Source organism: Rattus norvegicus, unplaced genomic scaffold, assembly GCF_021556685.1.
Source record: "Rattus norvegicus strain SHRSP/BbbUtx unplaced genomic scaffold, alternate assembly SHRSP_T2T unassigned-0000115, whole genome shotgun sequence".
NCBI lineage: Eukaryota > Metazoa > Chordata > Mammalia > Rodentia > Muridae > Rattus > Rattus norvegicus.
The window spans coordinates 85,001-97,172 of record NW_028238836.1 but is presented as its reverse complement, the minus strand read 5'-3'; the positions used below and the strand labels follow the sequence as shown (position 1 = coordinate 97,172).

Below are 12,172 nucleotides of genomic sequence, written 5' to 3'. Positions count from 1 at the left end.
CTTAATACTTTGGCTTTTAATAAAAGGGACAGCAGATCGACTTCCGAGTTGATTAAGAGAGAGAGAGAGAGAGAGAGAGAGAGAGAGAGAGAGAGAGAGAGAGAGAGAGAGAGAGAGAATAAAAACCACAAAAAAACGTTTTGTCGACCAGCCTCCTTTTAAACCTCTGTTACACAGGAAGACTGGTCAACCTCATTCCCCCCTCCCCCCACTCACACACACACCCCTCCCCCTCCACGGAGAGGTTTAATGAGAGAAGAAAGGTAGAAGAAGAGAGTAAAGGCCAGTCATGAGCACGTGGAGAGAATTTGGGAGGGGAATGGGGAGAGAAGGGACAAAGGGGAAGAGGGGAAGAGAGGAAGAGCAAAAGAGCAAAGAGAGGAGCAAAGAGAGCCAACCTCATATTTTATTTTATTTTTTTTAAAGATTTATTTATTTTATTTATGCGTAAGAGTACACTGTAGCTATTTTCAGACACACCAGAAGAGAGCATCAGATCCCATTACAGATGGTTGTCAGCCACCTTGTGGTTGCTGGTAATTGAACTCAGGACCTCTGGGAGAAATTGTGTGTGTGTGTGTGTGTGTGTGTGTGTGTGTGTGTGTGTGTGTGTGTGCCCGTTAGTTTAAAAATCTGCTGTAGACCTCCCTTTTAATATCTGTTTAACAAATATTTTTACCATATTTAAATTTTATTTATTTTATTTTACTTAAAAATAATAATGAATAAAGAGTCAATGTGAATAAACAATAAAACAAAAATCAAGGTGATCGGGGTTGGGGATTTAGCTCAGTGGTAGAGCGCTTGCCTAGCAAGAGTAAGGCCCTGGGTTCGGTCCCCAGCTCCGAAAAAAGAAAAAAGAAAAAAAAAATCAAGGTGATCAACAGATACCGACGACTGACATGGAAAAAAGTTAATAGATCGCCATAAAAACAGAGTAAGTGCGATGTAAACAATAAAACAGATGGGATGGAGAGATGGCTCAGCGGTTAAGAGCACTGACCGCTCTCCCAGAGGTCCTGAGTTCAAATCCCAGCAACCACATGGTGGCTCACAACCATCTGTAATGAGACCTGATGCCCTCTTCTGGTGTGTCTGAAGACAGCTACAGTGTACTCACATGCGTTAAATAAATAAATTTAAAAAAAAAGAAAACAATAAAGCAGAAATTAAGACGAGGGACACAGAAGGACAAGGGAGATAAAACAATTAAATGTTAACAGACATAAAGTGGGAACGACGGGGTTGGGGATTTAGCTCTGTGGTAGAGTGCTTGCCTAGCAAATGCAAGGCCCTGGATTCAGTCCCCAGCTCTGAAAAAAGAAAAAAGAAAAAAGAAAAAAAAAGAAAAGCGGGAACGAGATGAAGGGCAAATATAGACGACTGAAACGAAATGATGGAATAAATTTATAAAATAATAATAAAATACGAGTAAATACGAATAAATGGCAAACTGGACTTTAATAAATGTTTAAATCAAGGTGAATGACAAATACAATTTAGACAAAAAGGTTTTGAAAAATGAAAAGAAATAGAAAGCATATATGAATCAATAACAAGACTGAAGTCACAATGGCCTTGAAGTGACACGGACGACAAACGTGAAAAACATAAATGAAATAATTTCGACAGCCACGGACATTCACATGGTGTGTTGGGAAACACCGCAGTCTTTATTTGGCGAGTAAAAACGCCTCGGGGAACTCTGTACATAGGAGGCTGGGAGCATGAATCACTCTATCTATCTATCTATCTATCTATCTATCTATCTATCTATCTATCTATCTATCTATTTTTTATTTTTCTCTCCCTTACATCTTCCCACCATACCATACGTTTCTCCTTATACAAATCCATAGATTTATATATGTTCTTAATTTCATTTTTTTCCTCTGCCACACAGCCCACCACACAGAACCTCTAGATCTCGGGATCCCCTTCTGCCAGCACCAGTGGCAAGGGCACAGCTCCCCAGAGAATTAACTCGATCCGAACATAAGCGCGACAAGAAATTAAAAGTTAAATCGGAAGTGAAACTGAAAATGAAATTTTGGCCGAAAATAAAATAAAATGAAAGGTATAAGTTTTGTGACAATCAAATCATAAATCCCAATTGGGCAAAAAATAAAATTACAAAGTCAAAATTTTGTCCAGTCCACTGTGCTCCTGTGGAATCCCTCCCTGGAACTTGCTCGGTAGAGTAGTCTAGTCCCAAACTCACAGAGGTCTGCCCTGCCTTTCTCTGAAACCTACAGAGCCAGTCAAAACCTACAATCCTTTGTTGTTTGTTTGGCAGTTTGGCAGTTTGTTTGTTCCTGGACAAAAATGTGGGCTCTCTCTGATTCCTATATGTCTGCATGCCAGAAGAGGGCACCAGAACATAAGAGGACACACCACACAGCTCCTGAGAATCCAGAGGGTTTTTTTTTGTTTTGTTTTGTTTTGTTTGTTTTTTCTTCCTCTTTTCTTTTTTCCGGAGCTGGGGACCTTGCTCTTCCCAGGGCCTTGCGCTTGCTAGGCAAGCGCTCTACCACTGAGCTAAATCCCCAACCCCGAGAATCCAGGTTTTTGACCAAAACAAAAAACAACAACAGGGGCTGGAGAGATGGCTCAGCGGTTAAGAGCACTGACTGCTCTTCCAGACGTCCTGAGTTCAATTGCCAGCAACCACATGGTGGCTCACAACCATCTGTAATGAGATCTGATTGATCTCTTCTGGTGTGTCTGAAGATAACTGCAGCATACTCAGATAAATAAAAAACAAATCTAAAAAAATTAAAAACAACAACAAAAAACACAAAAACAAACAAACAAACAAAACCCCCAAAACTAACAACCTAGAGGGTAGATATCTGCCTGCCCAGGTCTTCTAGTGCTATTTAAGGCTTCCTGTAGATAATAAAGCTTGTGTATCTTTTATCCAGGAACAGAATCATCAAGGCAGGGTAGGAGAGAAGCCCTGTTTGGGATTAAACGTTTCTACAACGTAACAGGAGGAGGCGGAGGGAGAGGGGCTCCTCAGACATAAATCTAAAATAGTACAATGGATCATTTTGAAGGCGTGTGGGTGAGGGTGACTGGAGACAGAGTTTTTCTCTGAGTGAGTGTGGAACTCACTGTCCCTGAGCTCAGCCTGTGATGAGAGAGAGAGAGAGAGAGAGAGAGAGAGAGAGAGAGAGAGAGAGATCGAATTTTCTGTGTCTCTCTGTCTCTGTCTGTCTGTCTCTCTCTCTCTGTGTCTGTCTCTCTCTCTGTCTCCCTGTCTCTGTCTCTCTTCCTCTCTCTGTCTCTCTGTCTCTCTCTGTCTCTGTCTCTCCCCCCTCCCCCATGCGTGTGTTTGTGTGTTCAACCGAGGAGGCAATGGCAGATAAATGTCTGCCCCTCCTCTGTAAGCCAGGCCACTCCATTACTGCCTTTCCTTTTTCTTAGTTTGTTTGGTTTATTCCAAGTTAATTGTATCTGTTTCTTTATTTTCCTCCTCATTTCTTTAGTTGAGTCAGGGGTCTTTGCACAAAAGCCCTGGAAATCAGTACCTGGATCAGGTCTGCAGCCTGCTCACAGAGTTCTACCCACCTTCACCTCTCAAGTGATGCAATCAAAGACATGCAGCACCACACCTGGCTTCTTTTCACATGTACATTTACTTTAGTTCCAATGCTCATTCAGGTCTGAGAGACGGGGGAGGGAAGGAGGGAAGAGAGACAGAGAGTGACAGAGAAACAGTTGACCGAGAGGGAGAATTGTAGGTTAATTATTGTTCCGTCTCCTCAATCACGGTCTACTGGTCGCCATCGTGGCAACCATGCCCCGCAACCCTACCTTCGGTAAGATCAAGCATAATGGCGGCAACCATATAATTCCTGCTTAGTCGCACTGAACACTCCGGTCATCACTACCTGTGGAGAATTGTAAGGGGCTCCTCTGGTCTAGAGAGTAGTACCCTTGAATGAAATGAGGATCACAGCAAGCATTATTTGTTTTGAGATATAAGATGTGGAAAGAACTATATGTGTGGATTTACAGACAGACAGACAGACAGACAGACAGACAGACAGACAGAGAGGACAGGACAGGACAGGACAGGACAGGACAGGACAGGACAGGAGAAAAAAACAAGAACACAAACAAAAACTCAAAATGGAAGTCCGGTTCCAAATAGTCTCTGTCTGCCCTGTCGCTCTAGTGTTGGTGGTCCAGGTTATAAAAGCTTATACATGGGTGGGTGCGGGAAGTGCTGCTGGGTGTTCAGTTCAGGTCCAAGATTATTGCGGGTAACTAGACAACAAAGAAAGCAGTTAGACTGACTCCTACAGTGTTCGGTTTCTGAGTGTGTTATCACACAGAAGAGCCTAACAGAATATGTAATGAATTCTGGCAGCAACAGCAGAAACAACCAATGAGAAAGTGTCCTTATAATACTAGCAACTGCAACAAAATGGCAGACTAGCCAGCTAACAGTTCCCTAGCCATTAACTCATCTGACATAGGCCTTCTTCACGTTGCATCTAGATAGGTCTTCCTGTCTTCCTCTCCAGTGTGTGTGTGTGTGTGTGTGTGTGTGTGTGTGTGTGTGTGTGTGTGTGTGTGTGTAAAGAGAGAGAGAAGGAGGGGGAGAGAGAGAGAGAGCTTTAGAGAGAGAGAGCTTTAGAGAGAGAGAGAGCTTTAAAATCAGCACTCAAGCCTTTTCTCTTCCTATCCCTATCCCAACCCCCCCCCAAACCAGCAGCAAAGCCACCAGCACTCGAGAGACAGAGGAAGATGAAATCTCTAGTCTGAGAAACAAGAGGAGGTAGATAAACATACCCCCCTCTCTCCTTCATAATTTGTTAAAGTGTTCCCTTTGTGTTGTGTGGACTCTACTGTATTAAGCAAGTTTCACATCGTACTATCTCCAAAGAGGAGTCAACAGTCTCTTGGCGTGCAGGCAGTTGTTGCCTGCTTTAAATATTTTTTGGTGTGTTTGTTTGTTTGTTTGTTTGTTTGTTTGTTTGTTTGTTTGTTTCAAAACCGAGGGCCTGCCTGCGTTCAACAGATCCAAACCCAGTTCTCAGAGGGGAAAATGGAGTCAAGTCCGAAGTCACTGGCATTTAGGTCATCGGCCATTGACAGTCATAGGAGATGGGAATATCGTCCTTTCTCCAATGGAGACTCACCTGGGTATGCATCAACCACATCTAAGGGCAGGCCTGGGTTAGTACGGGGTGGTGGATGGGGAGGAAGGATCTGGAAAGAGCTTTGCGATGGGAAACTATGATCAGAATGTTGCACAGAAAACAAAATTTGTACTTAAAAAAAAAAAAGGCTCCCGATATCTATCCAAAAATGAAAGGAAATAAAAACCGACATCAGAACTTTACTAACTGCAAATGCTCCATCTCCCTGTATCCAACCACTCCACTCCCAGATAGGTAGATGATAGTTTGCACTTCTGTCCCAGTTGGGCTGTCGAGGTTAAGGGAAGGGGAACCACCTCTGTGGTTATGTGATCCACACACGAAATAAAATAAAAGGAGCGGATAAACGTGCCTGGCATTTTAAGATGCTCAATTTCTTTGCAAGCTTCATTTTGTTTCATTCTTTTAAAGGTTTACTTATTTATTTTCACTTACATTGAGTACACTAAAGCCCTTTTCACATACACAGGGCAGTAGAGTGCATGGGATATCCCTTTGCAGAGGGTTGTGAGCCACCATGTGGTTTCTGTGGAATCGAACTCAGGACCTCTGGAAGAGCAGAGCGGTGAGTGCTCTTAACCTCGGAGCCATCTCTCCAGCCCTTGACAAGCTTTATTTAACTAAACATTAAACATGAATCAGAAACGCCAAACCCTGTACATATATGGTCCAGATTCACCCTTACTTAGAAATCCCCGAGCTGGCAGGGCGAGGCTGGGAATTGAGAGTGAGCAAAAAGGGAGTCTGCCTCTTTCCCCCAGGGTGTGCTATCAACTCCATTACCATTTCCAAACAGCTGGGTGTGAGTCTAACTAAGGTTTCCTTCAGTCAGACATTTGCCAGGAGCCGGAGCCCTGACAGGACAGCGAGAGCGATGATCAGACATCATTTCACAGTGAAATCATCACTCGCTGATTTCAGGCAGAAAACTTTAGAAAACTCTAAACTCTAAAGAGGCACTGAAGCGTGCTAGGGCAGCAGCAGTACTTCCCCGACTGACCTTCAGGAACCTGCATATTCTCCAGCCCCGCCCCACCCCACCCCCTCTCAGCTAGCTCCTGTCCACCCCTCCCCTCCCCCCACATACAGGGAGGAGGCCTTGTGTGGGGGGGGGCGGCGGGGAGATGCAACTCTCTCGTTTTTTTTTCCTTTTCTTTTTTCTTTTCTTTCTTTCTTTCTTTCTTTCTTTCTTTCTTTCTTTTTTTTTTTTTTTTTTTTTTTTCTTTTTCCGTAGCTGGGGACCGAACCCAGGGCCTTGCGCTTGCTAGGCAAGCGCTCTACCACTGAGCTAAATCCCCAACACCCGCAACTCTCTCTTGAGAGATAGTTCGGTCTCCCAAACAAATACATAACTAGAAACTTCATTTGTTTACTTTATTTCATCGAGCATACCATGGAAGAGGGAAAAGGAACAGGGAAGCTAGGCCAACTGGTCGAGCTCCTCCTTTCGTTTTGTTTCAAAAAGGAAAGGAAAAGCCAAAGAACCCCTCTTTTTGGTGAAAGGAACAGAATGGTGAAAGTTGAAACATCGGCTCGCCACTTAATACTTTGGCTTTTAATAAAAGGGACAACAGATCTCCCTCCTATTTGGTTAAAAAAAAAAAAAAGGAATTAAAACACCACAAAAACGTGCTGTCAGCCAGATTCCCTTTAAACCTCCGTTATACAGGAAGACGGGTTTTTTTAAGCATCATTTTAAATATATAAATATGTATTGTGTGTGTGTGTGTGTGTGTGTGTGTGTGTGTGTGTGTCCGTCCGTCCGTCCGTCAGTCAGTCAGTCAGTCAGTCAGTCAGTCAGTCAGTCAGTCAGTGTCTTCTGTATGGAGAGGATGTGCTGACTCTGAAGCTATGATCTAGACACTTTCTAGATCACAGTTAAAAAGTTTTTAATAACTGTGTGAAGGAGACAGGTAGGGGTGTGTGTGTGTGTGTGTGTGTGTGTGTGTGTGTGTGTGTGTATGCATGCATGCATGTGGGGGGAGGGAGGCTTTGATATCAGCACTCAAGCTTTTTTACTTCCTATCCCAATCTCCCCAAACTACCATCAAAGCAGCACTAGGGAGGCAGAGAAAGGTGAATCTGAGAGTTTCAGTCCTTCCCGCCCTACAGACGAATACAGAGAAACCCAGTCTGAGAAACTAGGGGAGGGGGGAGGGAGAGAGAGAGAGAGAGAGAGAGAGAGAGAGAGAGAGAGAGAGAGAGAGAGATCAAATTCTCTTGTGTCTGTCTCTGTTTTTCTCTATTTCTCTCTCTCTCTCTCTCTCTCTCTCTCTCTCGTTGTGTGTGTGTGTGTGTGTGTGTGTGTGTTTGTTTGTTTGTTTCAAAACCCAGAGCCTGTCTGTAACAGATCTAAACACAGTTCTTGAAGGGGAAAATGGAAACAATTCCATAGTCTCTGGCAATGAAGTCATCTCCCATTGAAAACCACAGGAGAGGGGAATATTGTCCTCAACTAGGCATATATCAACCAGTATTTCACAGGCAGACCTTCAGGGAGGTGCAGATTCACCAGCCCTACCCTCCCTCCCATCCCCCCAGCATCCCTGCTCATCTCCTGTCCACCATTTGTTGATTCATTGTTGCTGTTGCTGTTGCTGCTGCTGTTGTTGTTGTTGTTGTTGTTGTTGTTGTTGTTGTTGTTGTTGTTGTTGTTCCTGGTGTGAAGAACACTGTGAGGTAGCCTTCCTCTAATAAACCCTCTGGTCTTTAGGGATCCTTCACCCACTCACTCTCTGCCAGACTGAGTTCACAGCAGAAAACGCGTTTTTGAGAGAAACATGTTCCTGGTCCTGTGTGCCCATATTGAGGGAGGCATGAGAAAGGGATAACAAGGAAGGGAGACCCGGCAGTGGTAGGGGGCTGGGATGGGGTCGGGGGTGGGTGTCCTAGCTTGCTAATCCAACTGACCCACTTGCTGTGTAAATAAATATTTTGCATTCTGTGTCCCTTGTTTGATTTCTCACTAAATTCCAGATTGTCAATCTCCCTGTGTCGATTGCACAAGAACCCAAATGGGGATGCTGGGTGGTGAGCTGATTCCTCCCTAGAACACCTGTGCACTCTCTCATAGTCTCTAAGCTCCTTGCTGGACTCTTTTGGGCTTGGACCTGGCTGTCTGTAAGCCAGGAAGGAAGGAAGGAAGGGAGGGAGGGAGGGAGGGAGGGAGGGAGGGAGGGAACAGGCCTCAGTTGAGAATCCCAATTTTCTAGTTCACTGCATCTGATGGCTGGCTGACCCTTCCAGGTGAATTGTATTTTTTTTTTCCTTTTCACTCCTTTATTTGAGTCAGGGGTGTCTGCACATAGACCTGGAAATCAGTACCTAGATCAGGCCTGCCTGCCTGCCTGCCTGCCTGCCTGCCTGCCTGCCTGCCTGCCTGCCTTCCTCTATCTCACAGAGACACAGTTCTAAACACCTCTGCCTCTTGAATGATGGAAATAAAGACATGCACGAACACCTGGCTTCCTTTCATTGTACATTTAGCCTAATTTCAGTTTTATTCATGTCTGGGAGGGAGACTTGCTTGTGTGCTGTAGTTCAATTCCTTTCACTGTGTGGTTTCCCCACCACCTTGGCCACCATGCCACGTGGAAGAGAAGAAGAGATGAACCATATTGTTGGCACCCATATAACAAACACTTGGTTGCTTCCTCTGAGCCCTCTGAGTATCCTTACATCTCTGTATTTTAAAGTGGTTTTGTTTTGTTTTTATTGCTGTCAAACTCTCTCTCTCTCTCTCTCTCTCTCTCTCTCTCTCTCTCTCTCTATCTATCTATCTATCTATCTATATGTGTGTGTGTGTGTGTGTGTGTGTGTGTGTGTGTGTGTGTGTGTATTTTTTTCTTCCCCCAGAGCTGAGGACTGAACCCAGGTCCTTGAGCTTGCTAGGCAAGGACTCTACCACTGAGCTAAAACCCCAACCCCTATCTCTGTGTTTTAAAAAGTAGACTCTGGAGCAATACCGGGCAGGTCTCCAAGGCGGGTCCTTCGCTTTATTTTATTCTTTTTGTTTTTAATTGTTAAAGATTTGTTTGTTTGTTTGTTTGTTTTATGTCTATTCGAGTACCCTGTAGGTGTCTTCAGACACCCCAGAAGAGGGCATGATTGACAATTACAGATGGTTGCAAGCCGCCATGTGTTGGCTGGGTATTGAACTCAGGACCGCTGTAAGAGCAATCAGTGCTCTTAACGACGGTGCCATCTCTCCATCCACCTACTTTATTTTATTCTCTATGCTCTCTTGTGCGAGTCAAGGTCAAGCAGGCAAGAAACACCCAAACAGATTGGTCCATCACCACTTTCTGAATTCTTTTTGTTGTTGATGTCAGGGATGTAAAGCAAGTTTACCCATGAAGAATTGTAAGGGAGTCCTTCTGATTTAGAGAATAGCAGCCTTGAAATGAAATGAGAATCACAACAAGCATTTGTCTTATTGTTTTTGTTTTTTTCTTCCTTTTTCTTCGGAGCTGAGGACCGAACCCGGGGCCTTGTGCTTCCTAGGCAAGCGGTCTACCACTGAGCTAAATCCCCAACCCCTACATTTGTCTTAAAGTCTGAAAAACACAAAACAAAACAAAACAAAACAAAACAAAACAACAACAACAACAACAACAACAACAACAACAACCAAGAACAAACCATGAGACCGCAGAAATCCTCAGGCGGAGGAGTAAGGAGCTAGTTTTTATTGGTTAGGGTATTATTTGGTCGGGTGGGGGTAGGGGTGGGGGTGGGGGTGGGGGTGGGGGTGTTGTCCTTCCTACACCTCTCTTGCATGAATGAGCTGAACATTACTTAAGCTTGTGTCCAAAACTGTCCATTTTTTAGATTGATCCCAGGAGGGAGGGAGCGAGCCGGGGATACAGCACACCCTCTCTGGCCTCAGAGGTCCAGGCTCCCGCTGGCAGGGCCCGAAGGGACTCCTGGGGGGAAAAAAAAAAAGTCTCCGAGGCACCACCTAGCCGGTTTTATTCTTGAAGAAAAGCAAACATACATAATGGAATAAGGGAAAGAAAAACCCTGTTTTCTATATACACAAGCAGTCGTAATTTGTTATAGTGTCCCCTTTGCGTAGTTTGGATTCGATGACTTTATTTTATCAAGCAAGTTTTAAACAGCGGTAACTCCAAAGAGGAGTCAACAGCCCCTTTAAGTGCAGTCAGTCATTGACCCTTTGGTCTGTCTGTCTGTCTGTCTGTCTGTCTGTTTCAAAACGAGGGAGGGCCTGCCTGCCTGCCTGCCTGCCTGCCTGCCTGCCTGCCTGCCTGCCTGCGTGCCTGCATCAGATCTAAATACAGTTCTCAGAGGGGAAGACAGAGACAAGTCAGAAGTCACTAGCACTCAATGGACGACCACCAACCTAAGGGCAGGCCTAGGGTAGAATTTGATGGACGGACGGACGGACAGACGGACGGACGGACGGATGGACAGATGGACAGAAAGGATCTAGGAGGAGCTTTGGGAAAGATGAAAAGCCTCCATTTCCCCCCAAAAGAACGAGCCCCAACAGCTGGGCTCTTCGAGATGAGTTATAAGGGGAACCACACATACAGTTTTGTATCACACATACAGTTTGTCATCATCCGTCAATACCAGGTAGACTTTTCAACGTATGTAGGTAGCTGTTGTCAGGTCAGTCCTTTACTAAGCCTCATGTAAGCTCTGCAGGGTAAGCCTCAGGAATTCATCTGTGCGTCCCGCAGGGTATGCTTTCTTGCTTTGTTAAAGGCTAGACTTTGGTTGCTGTCTGTCTGTCTGTCTGTCTGTCTGTCTGTCTGTCTGAATGAATGAATGAATGAATGAGCGAGGGAATGAACGAATGAGGAGGGGATGCACATGCCTATGGTTTTAAGATGCTTAATTTCTTTACAAGGTTTATTTATTTAAACATTAAACATTGGGGTTGGGGATTTAGCTCAGTGGTAGAGCGCTTGCCTAGGAAGCACAAGGCCCTGGGTTCGGTCCCCAGCTCCGAAAATAAAATAAAATAAAATAAAATAAACATTAAACATTAATCGGAAATAATGGAGTCAGCAGTTAAGAGTTCTGACTGTGTTCTTCCAGAGGTCCTGAGTTCTATTCCCATGGTGGCTCACAACCCTCTGTTATGGGATCGATCTGCTGTGTGTCCGAAGACAGCTGCAGTGTGCTGTTTGTAGGGTAAAGAAAAAAATACTAAAGAAGAAAAAAAAAAAAAGAGAGAAAAAAGTTAGAAGCACCAAGTCAAGTCATGTAAATATTGCCCACATTCGGATTTAGACATGCCTGAGCTGTCAGGGCGAGGCTGGGTGAGAGCGAATCAGTGAACGATCGGACTCTTCCTCTCTCTGTGAGGGTGTGTCATGAACTCTATTACCATTTCCAAAGAGTTAGGTATGCTGGAGCGAAGTGGACCGGAAAGCCAAGGGAGGAGAGGTATGCCTACACGAGTCCACCCAACCCCCCCGCCCCCCCCCCCAGGGAGACATCCTCGAGTGGTGGGGGGAGGGGCGAGGTGTGGAGGGATAATTTCCAACAAATAAATCCCAACAAATAAATTACTAGAGACTTGATTCATTGATTTACTTTAAATTTATTGAGTGTATCGGGAAAGAGGGAAAATGGGTCAAGGAGGGAGGGAGGGAGGGAGGGAGGGAGGGAGGGAGGGAGGGAGGGAGGGAGGGAGGGAGAGAGGGATATCTTTTCCTCCAAATCGGCTGGTATGTAGTCTCAGTGCGTCAGAAAAAAGACTGCTTCTGGCCTCCTTTCTGATTACCCCAAGGCAGTCTGGTCACCGTGCTGTAATAGAAAGGGAAACCACAGTCAAGTCATGGGAGCGAGCGAGCAAGCAAGCAAGCAAAAATCATAAACAAAAGCAAAAACACGTCTGTTAAGTTGAGCAGAGCAGAGCAGAGCAGAGCAGAGTAGGGCAAAGCAATACAAGGTCACATTCCACAAAGGCTGATATAGTCTGCCATCTTGGTCTACAGAGTGAAAAGTAGAAGGAGAAAATGAAT

At 44.8% G+C, this 12,172-nt stretch overlaps 1 long non-coding RNA gene across 1 annotated transcript in view; it reads right to left on the bottom strand.

The window, feature by feature from the left end:
• Positions 1-11,728: 11,728 nt before the first annotated feature.
• LOC147997533 (uncharacterized) overlaps positions 11,729-12,172 on the bottom strand; it is an 18,505-nt gene continuing 18,061 nt past the window's right edge. The window contains exon 3 of the long non-coding RNA XR_015647754.1: positions 11,729-11,954. This is a non-coding gene — a long non-coding RNA (uncharacterized LOC147997533). The remainder of the gene's footprint in view (positions 11,955-12,172) is intronic.